The sequence below is a fragment of the Diabrotica virgifera genome, chromosome 5, assembly GCF_917563875.1.
Source record: "Diabrotica virgifera virgifera chromosome 5, PGI_DIABVI_V3a".
In the NCBI taxonomy this organism is placed as follows: domain Eukaryota; kingdom Metazoa; phylum Arthropoda; class Insecta; order Coleoptera; family Chrysomelidae; genus Diabrotica; species Diabrotica virgifera.
This window is the reverse complement of record NC_065447.1, coordinates 169,459,573-169,480,777: the sequence shown is the minus strand read 5'-3', so window position 1 is coordinate 169,480,777 and position 21,205 is coordinate 169,459,573. Positions and strand designations below refer to the sequence as shown.

The 21,205-nt window shown below is 32.2% G+C and overlaps 1 protein-coding gene across 1 annotated transcript in view; it reads right to left on the bottom strand.

Moving 5' to 3' along the window:
* The window catches only part of LOC126884552 (importin-7), a 112,172-nt gene that overhangs the window by 81,090 nt on the left and 9,877 nt on the right, over nucleotides 1-21,205 (bottom strand). The gene's annotated exons all lie outside the window — the stretch shown is intronic.

Here is a 21,205-nt window from a genome sequence, read left to right as displayed (position 1 = left end):
AATTTTCTCATTATAACATTTTTTTCTTGTACATGAATATACATACTATATATTGCTCAATAAAGAGGGCTTACTTTCTGTTCTTTTAAATTGTGTATCATCTATATTTAAATATATAATGGAAACCGAGTGATTCTTTGATATTGTTTACCTGTATTATTTAAAATTATTTCTTTTACAAAAATTACATAAACATTAGTCTTAGAAAACATCACTTTAGTTAAAATTATTTAAACGTTGACATTTAAAAATTTTTCAAAATCAAAGTCTATCCCTTCGTTAGCATTACCTTCAATATCTTCCTCTAACACCTCAGTTATCTTAGAGTTCCCACAATTAGTACCCATGCACATGAACCCTTTGCAGAATATTGAACAACTAATTCCTATCTTCCTACAACCGCAGTTTTTGTACATCCTTTGGTACATCTACATGCTATTTTTTCAAGCAAAGCAGGTGCAGGAGCTTTGACAGTAAATATTGGAATTAATCCATATTTTTAAGTTTGCCCGGCCGAGTCAAGTGGATCCAAAGTATTACCTATTAAAAATAAGATTCAATCATAACACACAATCACACAAAAAAGTTATAATGAGGAATTTAAAAAATAATCATAAAATCAAAAATTGTTGCCTAAGTCCCTACTTATTACATTTTGAAAAAGCATATCTTATTCAAAAATAATCCTAGAATTTTTTATAATACACCTTTTTAAAGTAAACAGAATAAGCTTTCTTTTTTATTATATAATAAAATATATACCTAAATGTAAAAAAAAAGTTATAATGGGAAATTTTAAAAAATAATCGTAAAAAATATAAAAACTCGTTAAATGTATAAATTCTTGAAAAAGATAACCTCTTTAAAAGAAGTCGTACAACATTATACAGTAGAACATTTTAAAGGTAATTGATTTCTATTCCTCTTACATGTACCATTGCATATGCCTATAGTTACGTAGAAAAAAGTTACAGAACAATATTTGCGAAATAACAAGGAAAATTGCCCAAAATTGCTGTGAGTGGCGAACTTTGAAAAATCATATTTCGAAAACTGTAAATTCCAATGACCTCTACCAAACATCATTTTAAAGAGAAAATATGTAAGTTCTTTTTCTGTAAAGCAATGTCTACACCTATATCCCAGTGGACAAAAGTTATGGGACAAAAAACAAAATTTCTTTCTTTTGGGTTTCTTTGTGCTTTTTCTTTTGAATATATTTTTGTAAAAAAAGTATCTTTGACTTTAAAAAGTTATATTTAGATAGGAAATTTAACCAGGAACAATTTTTATGTAGACGTGTTTGTACCAAAAGTGCATAGAATTCACCCTAATCTAACCTGTGCCCAGGGACTAATTCACCTATTTCTCAAAAACGCACCTCTTTAAATGGTAGCAATTCGCGGTTTTTTTATATATAGAGATTCATTGACCATATGAAATAATAAAACCCCATTAACGTTGTAGTTCCTTTCTATAGTACATAATCAATAGCCTATAAAATCTAAAAGCCCTGATATATGTTTAATTTCCATATTTATAGTTATCTGACTGCACTGTAGTATTTGTCTGTGATTTATTGCTGTTAAAATTTTAAACCAAATCTATGACATTAGTACACATTCAAATTTTTTTTTAAGTATTTTTTTATTTGGTTTAAATTTGTTTTCAATACCCGTGTTGAGCTGCCCCCCCACTTGCAAAAATCAAAAAACAAATAGCCCTGATTTATGAGCTCTCATATTCCGCAAACTAAAAATTTTGAGCTCGTTCCACTGAGCAGGAATTTGATACTTTAGTGGGGGGCTGAGTCAGCCCCCCCCCCACTACTTAAAAATAGGAATATTGAATCGGTTTTTGCGGCAGAATTATGAGCTATTTATGAGCTCTTGAAATTATATAGTTACGATTTTTGAGCTCATCCCCTTCACCCCCAAACAACCCTTTAATTGATTTAACTTAAGAAAAAATGCTGAGAAAACTTAAAATATATCGTATTGCGAATATAATTCCTATAGCTTATATACTCTAAGAATAAACTATTAAATCACGTGCATTTCGATTATTGAGCTACAACCCCTTCGCAAGAAAACCACCCTATCTTCCCGGCTTAAGAGAAAGTTGTACTTAAAATGCATTAAACTAATTATTTGGCGACTATATATCATTGAATAATTTATAAGCTTCCAAATTACGCGCATTTAAATCAGTAAATTGCAATTTATTTCAATTTGCAATTTCAAAAAATCAACGATTACCTTCAATTTCGGTGAACCTTCATCGATTTTCACGAAAATTGGTCAGTGGTTAGAGGATACCTCAAGAAACAAAGGTGACATGGTACCTCCTTGCGCCTTTACCCTGAGGGTGGATACCGCCCCTTCTCGGGGGTGAAAATTATTTTATAAAAAATAACTGCACAAATCTATAAAAGAACAAATTATAAGCAAAATTTATTATATAAAGTTATTAAAATAAGTCAATACTTTTTAAGTTATTAAAGATAAAATTTTTAATTATTCGTGAAAAAAATGCATGTTTTGAAGCGGTTTTTCGTAAATCACTGAAAAACTGTAAGTTTTTACAAAAAAGTTAATAGTAGTTTAATTCGTATAGCCTATATTCTAAGAATATACTCTTAAATCACGCGCCTTTCGATTATAGAGCTTACAACCCCTTCGCAAGAAAACCATCCCGTATTCCCGGCTTAAGAGAGAGTTGTACTTAAAATAATTTAAATTAATTATTTGGCGACTACATATCGTTTAATAATTTCTGAGCTTGCAAAATATACGCATCTCAATTATTGAATTGCCATTTTCTTTCTATAGTGCAGTCACTGAAGGTAAAAATCAACTATGACCTTCGATTTCGGTAAATCTCCATTCATTTTCACGAATTAACAATACCAACTGTGGGTTTTAACCTGGGATATATGTCACCCCTTCTCGGGGGTGAAAATTACTTTATTAAAAATAACCCTACAAATCGAGAGAGGGACAAATTGTAAGCAAAATTTGTTATATATTGTGATTAAAATAAATCAAGACTTTTTGAGTTATTAAAGACCAAATATTTTAATTTTTGTGAAAGAAAATGCATGCTTTAAAGCGATTTTTCATAAATAACTCAAAAACTGTAAGTTTTTACAAAAAAGTGTTTATCACTAAAATTGAAGCTAATAAAAAATATAATAAATTGCTTACTTGAAAAACCCTTTAATGTTAATTTAAAGTAAGTTATTGATAATTAAATGTATATTTTTTTCTGTGACTGTTCAAATCTAAGGATTCAAGCTTAAATAACGGGAAAGAGATGCATTTTATAACACTTAGGTACTAAATACTTGTCAAAGTACTTAGAAATACCTATCAAAAATGAGCTCCAGAAAAAGTTGATAGCATCAAAATCCGCTCACCAATTTTCATGAAAATAAATGGAGATTTACTGAAATCGAAGGTCATAGTTGATTTTTACCTTCAGTGTCTGCACCATAGAAAGAAAATGACAAATAAATAATTGAGATGCGTATATTTTGCGAGCTCATAAATTATTAAACGATATCTAGTCGCCAAATAATTAATTTAAATTATTTTAAGTACAACTCTCAAGCCGGGAATATGGGATGGTTTTCTTGCGAAGGGGTTGTAGCTCAATAATCGAAAGGCGCGTGATTTAAGAGTATATTCTTAGAATATAGGCTATACGAATTAAACTACTATTAACTTTTTTGTAAAAACTTACAGTTTTTCAGTGATTTACGAAAAACCGCTTCATAACATGCAGTTTTTTTTACTAATAATTAAAATCTTTGATCTTTAATAACTTAAAAAGTATTGACTTATTTTATTAACTTTATATAATAAATTTTGCTTTTAATTTGTTCTTTTATTGATTTGTGCAGTTATTTTTAATAAAATAATTTTCACCCCCGAAAAGGGGCGATATCCACCCTCAGAGTAAAGGCGCAAGGTGGTACCATGTCACCTTTGCTTCTTGACGTATCCTCTAACCACTGACCAATTTTCGTGAAAATCGATGAAGGTTCACCGAAATTGAAGGTAATCGTTGATTTTTACCTTCAGTGACTGCACTATACAAAATAAATTGCAATTTACTGATCTAAATGCGCGTAATTTGGAAGCTTATAAATTATTCAATGATATATAGTCGCCAAATAATTAGTTTAATGCATTTTAAGTACAACTTTCTCTTAAGCCGGGAAGATAGGGTGGTTTTCTTGCGAAGGGGTTGTAGCTCAATAATCGAAATGCACGTGATTTAATAGTTTATTCTTAGAGTATATAAGCTATAGGAATTATATCCGCAATACGATATATTTTAAGTTTTCTCAGCATTTTTTCTTAAGTTAAATCAATTAAAGGGTTGTTTGCCTCCCCCCCCCCCCCCACAAAGTATCAAATTCCTGCTCAGTGGAAGGAGCTCAAAATTTTTAGTTTGCGGAATATGAGAGCTCATAAATAGCTCATAAATCAGGGCTATTTGTTTTTTGATTTTTGCAAGTGGGGGGGGGGGGGCAGCTCAACACGGGTGTTTTCAATTCCGTCTTTAGTCTGGTCAACGCTGGGTCCCTTATATCGCCGGGCCCCGGTAAAATGTACCGGCTGTACCGCCCTCTCGGCGGGCCTGTTTACCAGCACACTAACTTATATTGTGTTCAATATTTAACAGACAAATCAGTGTTTTCTCTTTACCATCAGTTAAGTTTACCATCACTCTTTACCATCATAATGAAACAAAAAAGGTAGAAAGAAGAATGAAAACAAATGCCGAAATTGAAGAAAATTTTTAAAGGAAGAAAATATATTCAGATGCATAAAATAACTTTGCTTAGAATCGATTGCACATATTATGTCCTATGCACATAGAGATACCCACACTCAAATTGTCTCACGATATGTTGAGAAGGATAACTAACTGGACACCAATATTAGGTCCAGGTGAGACACACACAGCAAGCTATAAATGATATTATAGAGGAGTAATCCACCTCACCCAAGAATAGGATTTTGAACGCCAAGGCGTTAGTTGTTATCCCTAGGGATTGTAATGCTTAACGAATGAATAAATTAATGAATAGACAGTTCTAACCTAGTGCCGGCCTGCCACTTTCTTACTGTAGTTTACTTACTTGCACTATTGGCATGAGAGGAAGAGTTGTCAAACAAATCTTTTTATAATACTCTTAAGAAATCATTGCTAGAACAATAGTTTAGAGTATCAATAAAAATAAAAAAGCATCTAATAATTACCCAATTAAAGATATAGACAAGGCGAAAACGGCAGGTTTGTTGGAAGAAATATTCCCATGAGATTTTTTTGCATAATCACATTCGTGAGACATTCCAGAATAAGGTTCAAGAAGTCGTCCACGCGAAAAGTGGTCCAATTTTTTTTAATCAAATTGCAAAAATCAATGTTTTCGGGCCGGAATTTTTTTTTAGATTTTTCGGACCATTCTGGACAGAAAAGTAATTTTTCTCTAAAGTTGATCGTGTTCGAGTTATAAGCAATTTAAAATTTGAAAAACGCGAAAATGGCCATTTTTAAGAGTTAATAACTCGGTTAAAGATTATTATTATGAAAATCAGAAAGTGACTGAATCAAATTTAAAGCCGCCCCTTCATGATCCTGAAGAAATTTGTGTCATTAATTTATTACTAAGCTGTTATTTTTATTTATTAATAATGAGCGGTAAGATCGTATTGATGCGGCTGTAAATGTGAGTGTGAGTGAGATGCGCCATTGGACTGCATGAATTGCATCTTTTTCGCACTTATCATGGACGGCCGCCTAATACGTGCATGGCGCTCATTATTTTTACTTAAAAATAACAGCTTAGTAATCAAATAATGACAAAAATTTCTTCAGGATCTTGTAGGGCGGGCTTTAAACTTTGATTCAGTCACTTTCTTACTTTCATAGTAATAACTTTTAACCGAGTTATTAAGCCTTGAAAATCGCCATTTTTCGTTTTTTTTTTCAATTTTAAAATGCTTTTACCTCAAAAACTATCAACTTTAGAGAAAAATTATAACAGACCTTTTTTATCCAGAATAGTCCAAATAACCTAAAAAAAAAAAATTGTCCAGGAAAAAATATTGATTTTTGCAATTTGATTAAAAAAAATTGTTAAAAAAAATTTGGACCACTTTTGGCGTGGGCGACTTTTTTTATTTAATTTGATGGCTTTGGTAAAGACCAATTAGCCAGATAATTTTTACATCTAAGTATAATATTACATATCTAGAATAGTGATGTATGATACAAGTATAAAACATTTACGTATATTTAAGTAACATAATAAAAATATATTTACACCTAGATATACAGGGTGTAACAAAAATACAGGTCATAAATTAAACCACATATTCTGGGACCACAAATAGTTCGAATGAACCTAACTTACCTTAGTACAAATATGCACATAAAAGAAGTTACAGCCCTTTGAAGTTACAAAATGAAAATCGATTTTTTTTGAATATATCGAAAACCATTAGAGATTTTTTGTTGAAAATGGACATGTGGCATTCTTATGGAAAGAACATGTTAAAGAAAAATTATAGTGAAATTTGTGCACCCCATAAAAATTGTATGGGGGTTTCGTTCCCTTAAACCTCCCCAAACTTTTGTGTCCGTTCCAAATAAATTATTATTGTGGTGCCATTAGTTAAATTTAATATTTTTAAAACTTTTTTGCCTCTTAGTATTTTTTCGATAAGGCAGTTTTTATCGAGTTGCGGCTTCTTTTTTAATATGTTTACATAAAAATTTTATGAGGGTTTTGTTCCTTTAAACCCCCCAAATGTTTGTGTACGTTCCAGTTAAACTATTACTGCGGAACCATTAGTTAAACACAGTGTTTTTAAAACTTTTTTGCCTCTTTGTATTTTTTTGATAAAGCATCTTTTATCGAGATGTGGCTTCTTTTTTAATATGGTTCAAAATATACTTAAAAATGTAAATCATAAATAAATTTTCATATTATTACCAAGTCTCCATAATCGTACTTTACCATATACAAATATGTGGTGGATTTGACAAATATTCAAATATCTCGATAAAAACTGACTTTTGGAAAAAGTACTAAGAGACAAAAAAGTTTTTAAAAACTTGTGTTTAACTAATGGTGCTAAAATAATAATTAAATTGGAACGTACACAAAAGTTTGGGGGGTTTAAAGGAACCAAACCCCCATAAAATTTTTATGGGGTGTCCAAATTTCATTATCATTTTTTCTTAAAATACTACTACCATAAGAATACCACATGTCCATTTTCAATAAAAAATCTCTAATAGTTTTCGATATATTGGAAAAAATCGATTTTCATTTTGTAACTTCAAAGGGCTGTAACTTTTTTTCCGTGCATATTTGTACTAAGGTAAGTTAGGTTCAATCGAACTATTTTTGGTCCCAGAATATGCGATTAAATTTATGACCTGTATTTTTGTTACACCCTGTATATGCACACACATACATATACAGTGTGTCAATTTTAAAACTTACAATGGGTTATATCTCTCGAACAAATTCTGATATGGAAAAATGCTTAAAACTGTTTCTAGGATAGTAAGGGGGAACTATAATGACATGAAAGAGAACTCACCCCCATCAACCCCCACAACCAAAAAAGTTTAAACTGCAAACCCCTACTTGTGATACATCGTTAAAAAGGCTATAAAAATGCTATCCAATGGTATAAATAATAATTATACAGGGTGTTAACATCAGCTGGCTTACTATGACTTTTGTATTTTTGTAATGCTATCTCCCAGACTATTATTTTGAATGATAGTGTATGTCGGTACTTTTTCTCAGTTGAAAACATTTGAAGTTGAAAACATCTTTTTTTTTTGGGTTTTGTCAGATTCAATAATTTTTGGTTTATTTGAGACTTTTAAATTAATTAGTTTTCACCATTTGTACGATAGGTACTGTCATTCAGCTGTAGTTGTTGTCACGATGGTTTACAGTATACCTGAAAGTGTGGAAATAATTTTCATATTTGCCTCCCAGAATTAGTGTTATTTACGAGCAGCTCAAATATTTAATGAAAGGCATTTACGAACAAGGCAACCTAGCTCTAGACAAAGATTTGCTGCACTTCCAACAAGATGGAGCACCTCCTCGCTATGCAGCTCCAGTTAAGCACTGGTTGGATACTAATTATCCGAACAAATGGATTGGAAGGACAGATCCTATTGAGTGGCCACCGAGGTCACCAGACTTACTGCCACCTGACTTTTTTCTATGGCCTTAAGTCAATTGTTTATAAAACTCAACCTGCGTCACCTGGGGAATTGCGAGAAAGAATTAATCAAGCATGTCACGCTATTACTACAACAATATTTGGCAAAGTTCGTGCAGAATTTGAAAATAGGCTCTGTATTATTTTTTACAAAACAATGTTTACAAACTTTGAACATTTATTTAATTGACATTTTTAACAAATTTGTAGTTCAACAAAAACCTCATTAAATTTTCCATTTAAGCCAAAGTTTCACAGTTATTGCTTTACCCTGTATAATTATTATCTATGTCAATGGATATAGCATTTTTTACAGCCTTGTCAATGATGTATCACAAGTAGGGGTTTGCAATTTAAACTTTTTTGGTTGTGGTGGGTGGGGCCTAGGGGGTTGATGGGGGTGAGTTCTCTTTCATGCCAATTTAGTTCCCCCTTACTATCCTAGAAACGGTTTTAAGCATCTTTCGATATCAGCATTTGTTCTTGAGATATAACCCATTGTAAGTTTTAAAATTGACACACTGTATAAACTAGGGAATGCAATCCCGATCTCGCGGGATCCCGATCTCGCGAGATCCCGTGTAATTTTTCGGGATCAATCCCGAAGCATAATATGACGAGATCCCGTTCGAGATTGACGGGATTGGGCGGCAATGGTCAGCGATGCTACACACATCTGCTCGGGACGCGAGCGGTGCGCCGACTGAACTGACTGACGGCCGGGCGGGAGTGCAGTGCCGAATAGCACTGCAGAGGGAGGGAGAAAGAGGTGCATCATACATGCGTGCGCGGGCAGGCAGCCATTTGTTTGTTTACCTACCTAATTGTTTAAGTTATGCTCGTGCAGTTTTAGTAATTGTTTTTCCTTAAATTACGCATTTTTATGTTGTTTATGTGAGTTAAATACATAATAATATAACTTTTGGTTTCCTATAAGTAATAAGTGATTACTAGTAACTTAAAATGGCGAAAAACAATCCAGATCAAGCCTACGTGGAGTTTAGCAGTCGTTTACCGGTATGGAGATATTTCAAGAAAGCCGTTAATAATTTAACTGCTCAGTGAAAACTATGTAAATCTATTCTCAAAACCTCATCCGGGTCTACAAAAGGTTTACACGTCCATATGATGGCAATCCATAAAATCGACACAAAAATTGCGGGAGTCGGAAGAACATCAAGTACACCTGAGTCAAATGTATCACTACCTTCGACGTCGTCAGCGCCTACTAGAGCATCGTCGTCAGCTGCGCGGTCGTCTATTGATGTTGAGGCTCAATTTACACCAGAAGATCGTGAAAATTGCCAAATACCACAGAAGAAAATCAAAATCAGTGATTATTTTCCATCCGATTCTAACGTAACAAAAGACTTAATGATTTCCCGAATGGTTGCCAAAGATGGTTTACCATTTAGAGTATTTTGTAGTTCCGAGGACATGAAGAGTCTTTTGCTGCGAAAGGTAACAATTACAAATTGCCTTCTTCACCAAATACAATTAAACAAATTGTGATGAATTATGGAACGACGCTCAAAATGAAAGTGAAGGAAGATCTTTTAAAGTTGAAGAATGAAGATTATAGGTTTACAGTTACGTTAGATGAATGGACATCTGGAATGAATCGGCGATTTTTAAATGTTAATGTACACACAATTATTAACAGTGAGCCTACTCAATGGAATATTGGACTAGCGCGCATTTTTGGAAGTATGTCGTCGCAGTCTTGTGTTCAGCTTCTGAAAGAAAAACTATCAGAATTTAATTTATCCCTGGATAACGACATAGTCGGTATAACGACCGATGGAGCCAGCGTCATGAAGAAAGTTGGTCGACTGATTGAACCACTACAACAGCTTTGCTACGCCCACGGTGTACAATTAGGTATAGCAGATGTCATTTATAAGAAGAATGTAGAATCTAATGAAGTGGAAGAATTTGAAGACCCTGAACTGAACACAAATCGCAGTGCGGAGGAGGAAGAAGTCTTGGACGACAATCCGGATAATTATAATGGTTTATACTTTTCATTACCTATAAGACAAGTTGATCTGGCTACAGAATACCAAATGATTATATCGAAACTAAGAAAATGCGTCAAACTTTTTAGGAATTCTCCTACCAAGAATGATATGCTTCAGAATTATATTCAGCAAGAGTTTGGCAAAACAATTCAGCTGGTCCTTGACTGCAAGACACGTTGGTCTAGCCTATGCAACATGATAAGTACATACAATAGAGTAAAGCATTGTGTAGCTAAGACCTTAGTTGACCTCTCACTCAGTTCCAATTCAGACTATTTTTTCACGGATGAAGAACATGCTGTCCTTATCGATTTGGAAAATACATTTCAGCCAGTAAAGTTGGCCGTTGAGGTACTGTGCCGTCCAGATACTGATTTAGTTAGTGCAGAACATACGTTGCGTTTCATGATTCGAAAGCTAGAAGAACTAAAAACTCCTCTCTCAGAAAAGTTGGTATCTTCGATGAACAATCGTATCTCCGAGCGTCGCATAAAAGCAACTGCAGCGCTGTTATATTTGAAAAATCCGAATAATTATCAAGATGATTTAGAACAATGGAAAGGCAACGAGACTTTCCAATTTCCAAGTAAATATCTCATAAGGAAAGAAATTAAAAATATAATCACACGATTATATCGCGATGAACCAAACCAAGTAGAGATTAATACCACAGTATTAAACGAAGATGACTTGCCACTTTCTATGATTGCAGAGGATTTAAATTTAAGTGCAGTAGCAGTAGCTACACAAACTAATCCTACTTCACTTCAAGAGGAATTAGAAGAAACTCTGCGAGCGTCTAAAAGTCCTTTTACACGTGTAGCCAGGTCCACAAACTTAGACAAATTAGAGTCCGTAATACAAAAAGAAATGGATTTATTTGAGTGTGGAGGAACAAGGGGGAGATTTTTGCAGTTTGCATATAATTGCTTAATCACGCTGTTGCCAACCAGTGTTGAGTCTGAGAGGGCATTCTCAGCAGCTGGCTACATTGCAACGGATATTAGATGCCGGTTAGCAGATAGTACTCTAGATACACTTTGTTTTTTAAGAAGTTACTTTCAAAATCACCCGTAAGTTACGGGTGATTTTGAAAGTAACTTCTTCTCTCTTTTGAAAGTTACGGGCCGTAACTACTTTTTGATCTCCTTGAGCACTATATTTACTTTTGTTTTGATTATGTTCTTCGTGTTACTAAAACTGTTACTTAATTATTTAGTTAGTAAAAGTTAAAGAATAAAGGCATTTTTTTTTCTTTCAAATAATATTTTTAATTAACCTCACTATCACAAATAAGCAGTTTTCATCGTATTCAGTCATGTGATTATTAGATATTTTTTTACCTAGACGAGATCCCGTAAATTTCGGGATCCCGCGGGATTGACATTTCTAATCCCGAGGGATCTCGACTTTATGATCTCGAGTCGGGATTGCATTTCCTAGTATAAACACATACATATATACACATACAGTGCAGTGGAATAAGTGTTGCCCCCCCCCCCCCTCTGTTAACTTGTTTATTTTAAGAATATAAGCAAAACGCTCGGGCAGGTCGATTTTTAAACTAACCGTAGTATATTAAAGCATCAACGTTTCGAACTTTACGTGATCCCTCTTCAGGTGACAGCCATAACCTTGATTTTTTAAATGGGAAAGTACATCGTGTGACACCTCATTTAAAAGCACTTAAAATACTGAGTTCAAAAATGTATAATACTTTAATCCTGTTTGAGAGCGTAGGCGAAAAATTTCGGTCGAATTCTTTCTAAATGCAATCATTTTTTTCGAATCCTGAAAAAACCAATAAATATTTTTAAAAAATTTAAACGCGGAATGAAATATTACAGTATTATCGATGGTCCAAAGTCCCTGAGAACTCCTATAATGTTTATTTTAATAAGTCACAGTGGTGGAAAAAAGAGAAAATTTAGTGTGATTTTTAATTTCAAATATATCATTCAAAAGAAACTTTTTGTTTATTCTAAGGGACTGTCAGCCCTCGGTAATAATCTAATCTTTCATTCTGCGTTTAAATTTTTCAAAAATACTTATTAGTTTTCTCAGAATTCGAAAAAAATAAATGCGTTTAAAAAGAGTTTGGCCGAAATTTTGGATCTGCGATCTCAAAAAGGCTTAAAGTATTATACATTTTTGAAATCAGTATCTTAAAAAGCTGTTAAATGAGGTGTCACATGATGTACTTTACCATTTAAAAAAATCAAATTTATGCCTGTCACCTGAAGAGGGATCACGTAAAGTTCGAAACGTTGATGCTATAATATACTATGGTTAGTTTTAAAATCGACCTGTCCGAGCGTTTTGCTTATATTCTTAAAATAATCAAGTTAACAGGGGGGGTAACACTTATTCCACCGCACTGTATATAAACACACATACATATTTTTCTAATTAAAAAAATTCATCCTTCTTCATGATTATATTTCTGTATATGGGAGGCATACTATCCTAAGTCCATTTTTTCAGAAAAATACATTATTGCATAACTGGGATCGAAATACTCTATATTATTCAGGGGAATACTATACTAAGTCCAAACTCTTTTAGAAACGAAATTAGACGAGAAACTATGTATACTATGTCCAGTTTGCTTTAGAGGTATATAATCTTATCTGGACTTAAACTTGTATTCCTCCAAATGAAATATTATGAACCGGATCCTAAGTCCATTATAGGATTATATGCCTCTCAAGGAAAATATATCAAGTATATAATAAAATATACACACACGTGTTCCGTGGAACTTAATCTTTTTAAAACAAACTCAAGTTAAATGCATAGTATATTAAGTGCACATCAAGTGGTAACTGTTTAGAATATTGGTTTAGTAATTTTATGGTTTACAGGCCGCCCTAATTTATTGTGTTTATGTCTTTTGGAGATTGGATTTAATTATTACTTAATTTATTAGGTTGTACTAAGCAGTATTTTAACGAAAAATCGTCATTAATGACAGACAGGCGCATTCTGAAAATAATATAATATTTAGTTTTTAACGTACCAGCATAGCAAACAGATAACAGATTTAAAGTCGAAAGTGTGTTATTTTAGAGAAGGTATTTAGTTAGTCTTTTATTGCTTTAACAATGGCTTTTCGCAAAAGAAGTTTAAGGATATTAGATTTGTCGCTCTCCGACATACCTAATTCTTTAAATACAGACCCCAGATTACAAAAAGGTAAGTTTTTTTCACTAATTTACTATTTTTTTTCAGTCAGTCGTGAAAAAATAAATGCAATATTTACTGCTTTTCTAAATGTTAATAAAAATATCTTTAATAATAATCATTTTATTTAAACTCTGCTTCCGTTGTAACGAAACTTTCTATTGCAGGTGAAGATAAAGAAACCCTACCACATCACGAACTTAGCGATATATGCGGCCAAGATGCAGCCATCAAATCGGCTAGTGTTGCAGAAGAAAATCACTCTAAACAAAGTTCTGTGGTAAGTGCCAACCTTTATTTAAGTGACAGCGATGACTCAATAAAGGATAAAGATTATCAACCAGATTCGGACACTGATTCAGATGAAAGTGGAAGTAGGTTTCCTGTACCTTTATCGGCATTTCCAGAAGGTGTGCCAAGTACATCTAATGCTATACCAGACTCTTTACCTAATACAGTAGAAGATACTAGAAATCCCAATCGTCTAGTGAACAAAAGATAAGTCTTCAATAAAACAAAAATAAAGCAAACAGGAAAGAAACGAACACGACATGTTCTTAACTGGACAGCGAATGAGAGAAAAAGAAACTATGCTGGTGGAAGGGCCTATGTTAGTAAGAAGGGTAAGAATGTTCCTTGCAAAAACTTAAAAGTGTCATGCGGAACATCTTGCCCCATGAAATGTGGTTCAAAATTATCTGAAGCTCAAAGGGAAGATATTTTCAAAAAATATTGGAATGATACAGCAGATTATAACATCAAAAGGCAATTTATATTATCTTGTGTCCAAACGACACCTATAGAACGAAGTAGGTCGCGCTCAGGAGATGAATCTAAACTAAGATCAAATACTTTGGTTTACTCTTTTGTAATTAACGGTAATAGAACTGTAGTTTGTAGAACCATGTTCTTAAACACGTTAAGTATTTCACAACAAGTAGTGAAGACTGCTTTATCAAAGCGACAGGATGGCGGCATGGTTCAACGGGATCTTAGGGGCACTCATGAGCCAAGTAATAAGACAACAGAAACAATTATTCATTCTGTGGTATCACATATTTCATCTTTTCCCAAATACGAGTGTCACTAGAATCGGGAGAGGTCCAAAAAGAATTATTTAGGGCCTGATTTAAATATTGAAAAAGTGTATAAATTATACGAACAGGAAAAAACAGAGAATAAGGATGCTACTGAAGACATAGCAAAGCTCTGGCTATATCGCGATATTTATTTAATAAGCAATTTAATTTAACATTTAAACCCCCAGAGGTAGACACTTGTGACGACTGCGATATGTTTGCAGCTAAAATACGAGCAATTGATAATGATTCTGAGAAACAACTGATTGAAAACGAGAAAGATACGCACTTAAAAGAAGCAGAAGACAGATATAAATTTAAATCTATTGATATGGCCGAAGCAAAAGTAAATATAAAGCACAAAGTACTGACTGGTGATCTACAAAAGTGCCTTCCAACGCCATATTTGACCAATTGTGTAAATTTTTAGAAGCGAAAATTATGGACTTTGAATTACACTTTATACGATGGATATAATAGTGCTGCTTATTGTGTAATGTGGGATGAAACCAAAGCAAACAGAGGAGGAAATGAAATTGCTTCGGGAATTTTAAAGTGGGCTGATCTAAATATTCCATCATCTGACGTCGAATGTGTAACCATATGGGTAGATAACTGTTGGGGCCAGACCAAAAACCTATGTGTAGTTATGTGTGCATTTTACCTCATTCAAAGATATCCCAAACTACAAGTAATAGATTGTAAATTTCTTCTAAAGGGGCACAAGCATATGGAATCCGATTCAGTACACGCTAATATAGAAAGGAAACGGAAAAAACTACCCAATCTAACTATATTAACACCCTGGGACTGGCAACAATTTATTCGTCAGTGCTCAAATAAATACGAAGCTGTCAACATGGAACTCAATGATTTTAAAAATTTTGAATGCTTATTATATTCTTCAACAGGTCCATTTATTAATCGGAAAATAAATACTGATAGAGGGGCATTTCAAAATTCAAAATCAGTGATCTTACGTGTTACCAAAGAAAATTTTGGAATGCTTCAATATAAAACATCATTCAACAGTGACACTTTTCAAATGGTTGACTTAAGACGAAATAAAAGAGGTGATATCATTTTGCCAGAAACTTTACCACACGCAATTTATTCCTATATCAACAAAAACATATAGTGATCTTATGGACTTACTCTTATACTTGCCATCCTATTGCCATGATTTCTATAAAAATCTGCCACATTCAAACGAAGAATCCGAGTACCCTAATGATAATGATGACATGTAATTTGAAAACTGTATGTTAATTATAACTAAATAAAATAAATAAAGAAATATTGACGAGTTTTTTTACACAGATAACCAATTTATGAGGACTTAGTATATGTGTATTATAAATATAAGGAGTCTTATAACTTAGAGGTAATATATCCTAAGTCCATTATTTTATTATCTTTAAACCCTTACTTTACTTTCAAAATACCACAGCAAACTATATATAATACTATTTTTAAATACCGACAATAGTTTTCACTACAATTATTAATTACTTATCATTTTTTGAACAAACATCAAATATAATGTTTAAGTGCTCCTCCTGTAAAATTATGAAAATGTGACTTAGGATAGTATGCTTCCTATATACAGATTTATAAATTATATTAATATATAATATTAATACAATTTGGTAAAATTATTAATTTTTGGTAAAAAGTAATTGGATAAATTATAAATTTGGTAAAAAGTGTGCAATTTTTTGTTTTGTGTTATAAAATGGAATTATTTGCAGAATTACTAACGATAAGACATTGTTAGCAATTTACAATTTCATTTTGCACCTCTTGGTGTGATTATATAAACAATACAGTATATTAATATTTTTATTGAAAATTATACAGTTTAAATTAATCGGTAAGGTAATTTTGTTATTAATTACTTCACTATAAAATTTATCTGTGCTTTCACTATTTAATGGACAATCAAGTATAATGTTTGTTAAGTCTCCCAGTTCATCACATAAGCATGAGGAATTATCAACTAAACCAACTTTACATTTATAGCTTGGTGACATAGAATGATTTGTTGTTATGAATCTTATTCTGGAATGTCTCACAAATGTGATTATGCAAAAAAATCTCATGGGAGTATTTTCTCCAAAGAACCCGCAGTTTTCACCTTGTCTAATATAGCAGCTGAAACATTTACTTGGTAACACTGGAACACTGACAATATATTAAAAAATAAAAAGACACTTTCAAAATTAAATATACTAAATGTAAATATACAATTTATAGATTCATGCGAGCTGTAAGTCAAGTTAGTATAATTATCAGGATATGAACTAATATACCCTGTTTTTAAACCAGGAGGAGTGAACTCAAAAGACAAATACATACAATAATGTCACTAGAAAAATCACCAAATTCATCTTCTTTTTTGGTTGATCATGTCGAGCTTCGACACTACACTATTAATATTATTTTATAGTAACACATCACTAAAGAACTCTAGTTCTTTTCAAAAAAGTGTTTTTTTATATAAATGCAGACTGAAAATCTAAAAATTAAAGGAATAATGTGGAAAACACAAAAATCGCAGATATAATTATTAACCTATCAATTTTAAATGCCATTAGTGTCAAAATTTGGTAAATGTCGATAGTGTCAAAATTTCAGAAGTTGATGGAGTACACTTGCCTGCGGCTGGACCAATTACAAAGAAGCACTACTGAGATGTAAATTTGAATTAGGTACTCCTCCTAGCTTAAAAACGAGGCACAGTTGATTTTAATAATAGAACATTTGAGAAGCAACAGTGTAACCAGGATGATCCCAGTGATGAGCGTGCTAATAACCAGCAAAATATCGCAAAGATGGAAAACGTAATACATGGTGAATTAAAAGGAGATGAAACTAGTAGAGGTGGAAATTATCGATATAAACATATAAATTAACATTACATAGTTTCCCACCTTTAGATGTATCGGAGGAGTATGACAACTGTCACAGTGACAGGAGAATTTTATAAAATACTCCTGTCTAAAGTTGGAAAACTATTGCCCGATTTCACCAACGATACCTAAACAGTTGCCTTATTAAGTAATTCTTATCCATAGGAACTTCCTAAGTCAATACTTAAGAACAATAGCGTTTCACAACTAAAAGAACTGCTTATATAGGAAATTCTTTCCTAGGTATTAATTCGGATACATTTGAACTATTTTTGATAAATAAAAAGAAGAATAAGATGCCATTACCTTACTTTTTTGATTATTTGTCATTATTGTTTGTTTGCCAAAATGGTTTCAGTTTTGTAATGTTATAGTTATTTTATTTAGTAGTTAGTTATTTGTGAATTAGGTTTGTTAAGTTTTGTATGTTATTTGTATATGTACAGTGAAATTGAGGAAAAGAAAAGAGTTGTAAATTTCACAATGTCGAAAAATTAAAGTTAGTTGAATTGTCATTAATGAAATAATTTTAAAATAAATATGTTGAAAATTGCTTCTTTTATTATTAATTTTTAATGACACACTTTTAGTGATATCATGAATGGGTTTTTGAAACACAACACTAGTTAGGTAGTAGGTAGACTACATAATTTTGTCAATAGACCTGTAAAAAACTACCAAAGGATTTTCTATATTTTCCAACACATATTACAGTAGAACCCCGCAAATCCGAACCCCGCAAATCCGAACTTTCGGCAAATCCGAACCAACGGAAAGTGAAAAAAATTTTAAAAATTCAAAATAAAAATTTAAAAACATGTTTATTATATGTACAGAAAACCAGAAAATTTAACAAAGTAAAATTAATAGGAATTTGGACATGTGAAATTTATTAAAAATAAATATGTTGCTTTATACGTAGTACATACTTATCAGTAACATTATAGTAACACAATCAATAAAGGAATGTGCATAATACACATTTCCCATGGTATACTATGAACCAAAACATTGAAAAAGATAAGAAACATGAGAAACATATTGTAATCAATATCCAGATTACAAATTAAATGATTCATTTACATTGCCGAATTACCATGTCCCCTGATGAAACAAAACTACTGGCGTTAGCGATTTAATATTTCAGTGATCTAAATATTTTTAAGCTTTAGAATATTGGAGGCATAAATGTGCGGATAAAGTTTCATAAAGGGCTCGGTGGCAGTCCAAATCTTTTAAAAATCATCTTTCGTTAGCTTCTTAGGCTAACTTTCGGATAATCCGAACCGGCTGTCCCCCCAATTAGTTCGGATTTGCGGGGTTCTACTGTATATTAATAATATAAAAGAAAATACAAAATTACAACTAATATATCTAATATTACAGAATAACAGAAAAATTAAGGTAAGAAGCAAATTATTGACAAATGTCACAAGTACATTATGACTTAAAAATAAAAATATATATAGCTGATTTGTTTAATACTCCCTTGGGGAGATGTAAAATAATGGGATATGCAGACCTAGTTGTATTCATAAAAGGCGTAAATGTAGAATATATGGGACAAAACATCAACATGGCACTTAATAATATACAAGAATTCCTAATAGGTCATGGATTACCCCTTTCACTGGAAAAGTGTGAGGCAATATGGTTCACAAAGGGATACAGGAGAAACACCCCACCTGTTATCCAAATTAATGGACATCAAATTAATTATAAACCACAAGTGAAATACCTTGGGATAACATTCCAGCAACACCTCAAATGGGATACACACATAACAAATAATATCATAAAAGCAAAAAATCTCTCAATGTACTAAGAGCTATAAGCAGAGTATGGTGGGGAGCTGACCCGTGCACCCTTTTGATGGCATTTCAGGGACTTGTGAGATCCCACTTAGACTTCGGTGGACTCTTTATAAAACCAGCCAATAAATCAATCCTAAATAAACTTGATTCAATCTTTTTTGAAGGTGTTAGAATAGCTCTTGGTTGTATGAAGTCAACTCCACATGCAGCACTATTAGCAGAGGCAAACTTACTAGAACCAGAACAAAGAAGGAAACTATTAACAATAGGGTTCTTGAAGAAAATTATATGTATTAGAAACCACCCTCTAACCAAATTAATCTCAAATACCAGAAGAATATTAATAAATAGACCAGCCTTTTGGAGAGATGACAATACGCCCTATTTGATAGCAGGTTTTGCTGAATTCATGCCATATCTCAAGGACATTTATAAGTCAAACAACTTCCCTTGTTATGAAGTCCCTTATAATACACTGTGTAGTATAGTGAAGACAGTCCCATTGAGTCTAAAAAAAATGATCCCATGATCAAAGAACAATTTTTAATAAACACAGAAAAATATAAAGCAACCCATACCTTTATATTCACTGATGCATCGAAGAAAGATCTTACAAATTATCTGCATTAGGAATTCATGGATCATTATTATCATGGCTTGAAAGTTACTTAACAAATAGAAGACAATTTGTCAAAATTCATGATTGCTTATCATCAGAAATTAAAGTCTTATCAGGAGTTCCTCAAGGAAGTCATCTCTCTCCAATGCTTTTTAATTGTTTTGTCAACGATGTTTTAAACTGTTTTTCCGATTGTAAAATATTACTGTATGCTGATGATTTAAAGATATTTAGGGTAGTTAAAGATATAAATGACTGTCTTCTAATACAAGAGAATCTTGATAATTTTTTCAGGTGGTGTTGTGACAATAAACTGAATTTAAATATTGATAAATGTAAAATAATGAGATATCACAGAATCTTACAACCTACACTCTTTAACTATTCGATTGACAACAGAAACTTAGAAATTTTAACATCCATTAAAGATTTAGGCATTATTTTTGACTCATCTTTGAGTTTTACTAAGCACTTTGAGTTTGTTGTTAAGAGGATCGGTACGTATTTTCGGCTGCAATGCTATTCAAATGGGGATTCATTTTTTTCAAATCCTGAGAAAACTAATAAGTATTTTTGAAAAATTTAAACGCAGAATGAAAGATTACGTTATTAGCGAGGGCCGAAAGTCCCTGAGAACTTCTATAATGTTTATTTTAATAAGTTACAGGGGTGAAAAAACTAAGAGAAAATTTAGTGTGATTTTTAATTTCAAATATCTCATTCAAAATAAACTTTTTATTTATTCTAAGGGACTTTCGGCCCTCGGTAATAATTTAGTCTTTCATTCTGCGTTTAAATTTTTCAAAAATATTTATTGGTTTTTTCAGGATTTGAAAAAAATGAACACAATGCCGTGGTAATATTTTCCAAATCTGTCTTTGTCTTACAACGCACTCAACCGAATATAATATTGTCAGCATATATTGTCAGTCGGACACTGACAATCAGTGACAATTTTAAATATTTGACATTGCATCGGGAATATTTTGAGAAATTGATTAAATTAGTGTATTTGATAAATAATTGATTTAAGACGTGAACTTAATAAAAAGTTATTTATTGTGTATTATTTGTGGAAGATCCAAGCAGAGAATACATCAGATATATCCTGTGATCCAAGTATTTTGTTGTTAGAGATGTTCAAAATTGTAAGCGTTCCAAAATAACAACATATTATTAAAAAATCACTTTAACACTTTTCCTCTTTTCTCGATTGATTATTAGTTTTTGTTGTACAAATAAATTATTACAATCACTGAAAACATAGTTAGTGAAAAAATTATCACATTTATTAATTGAATTAATAA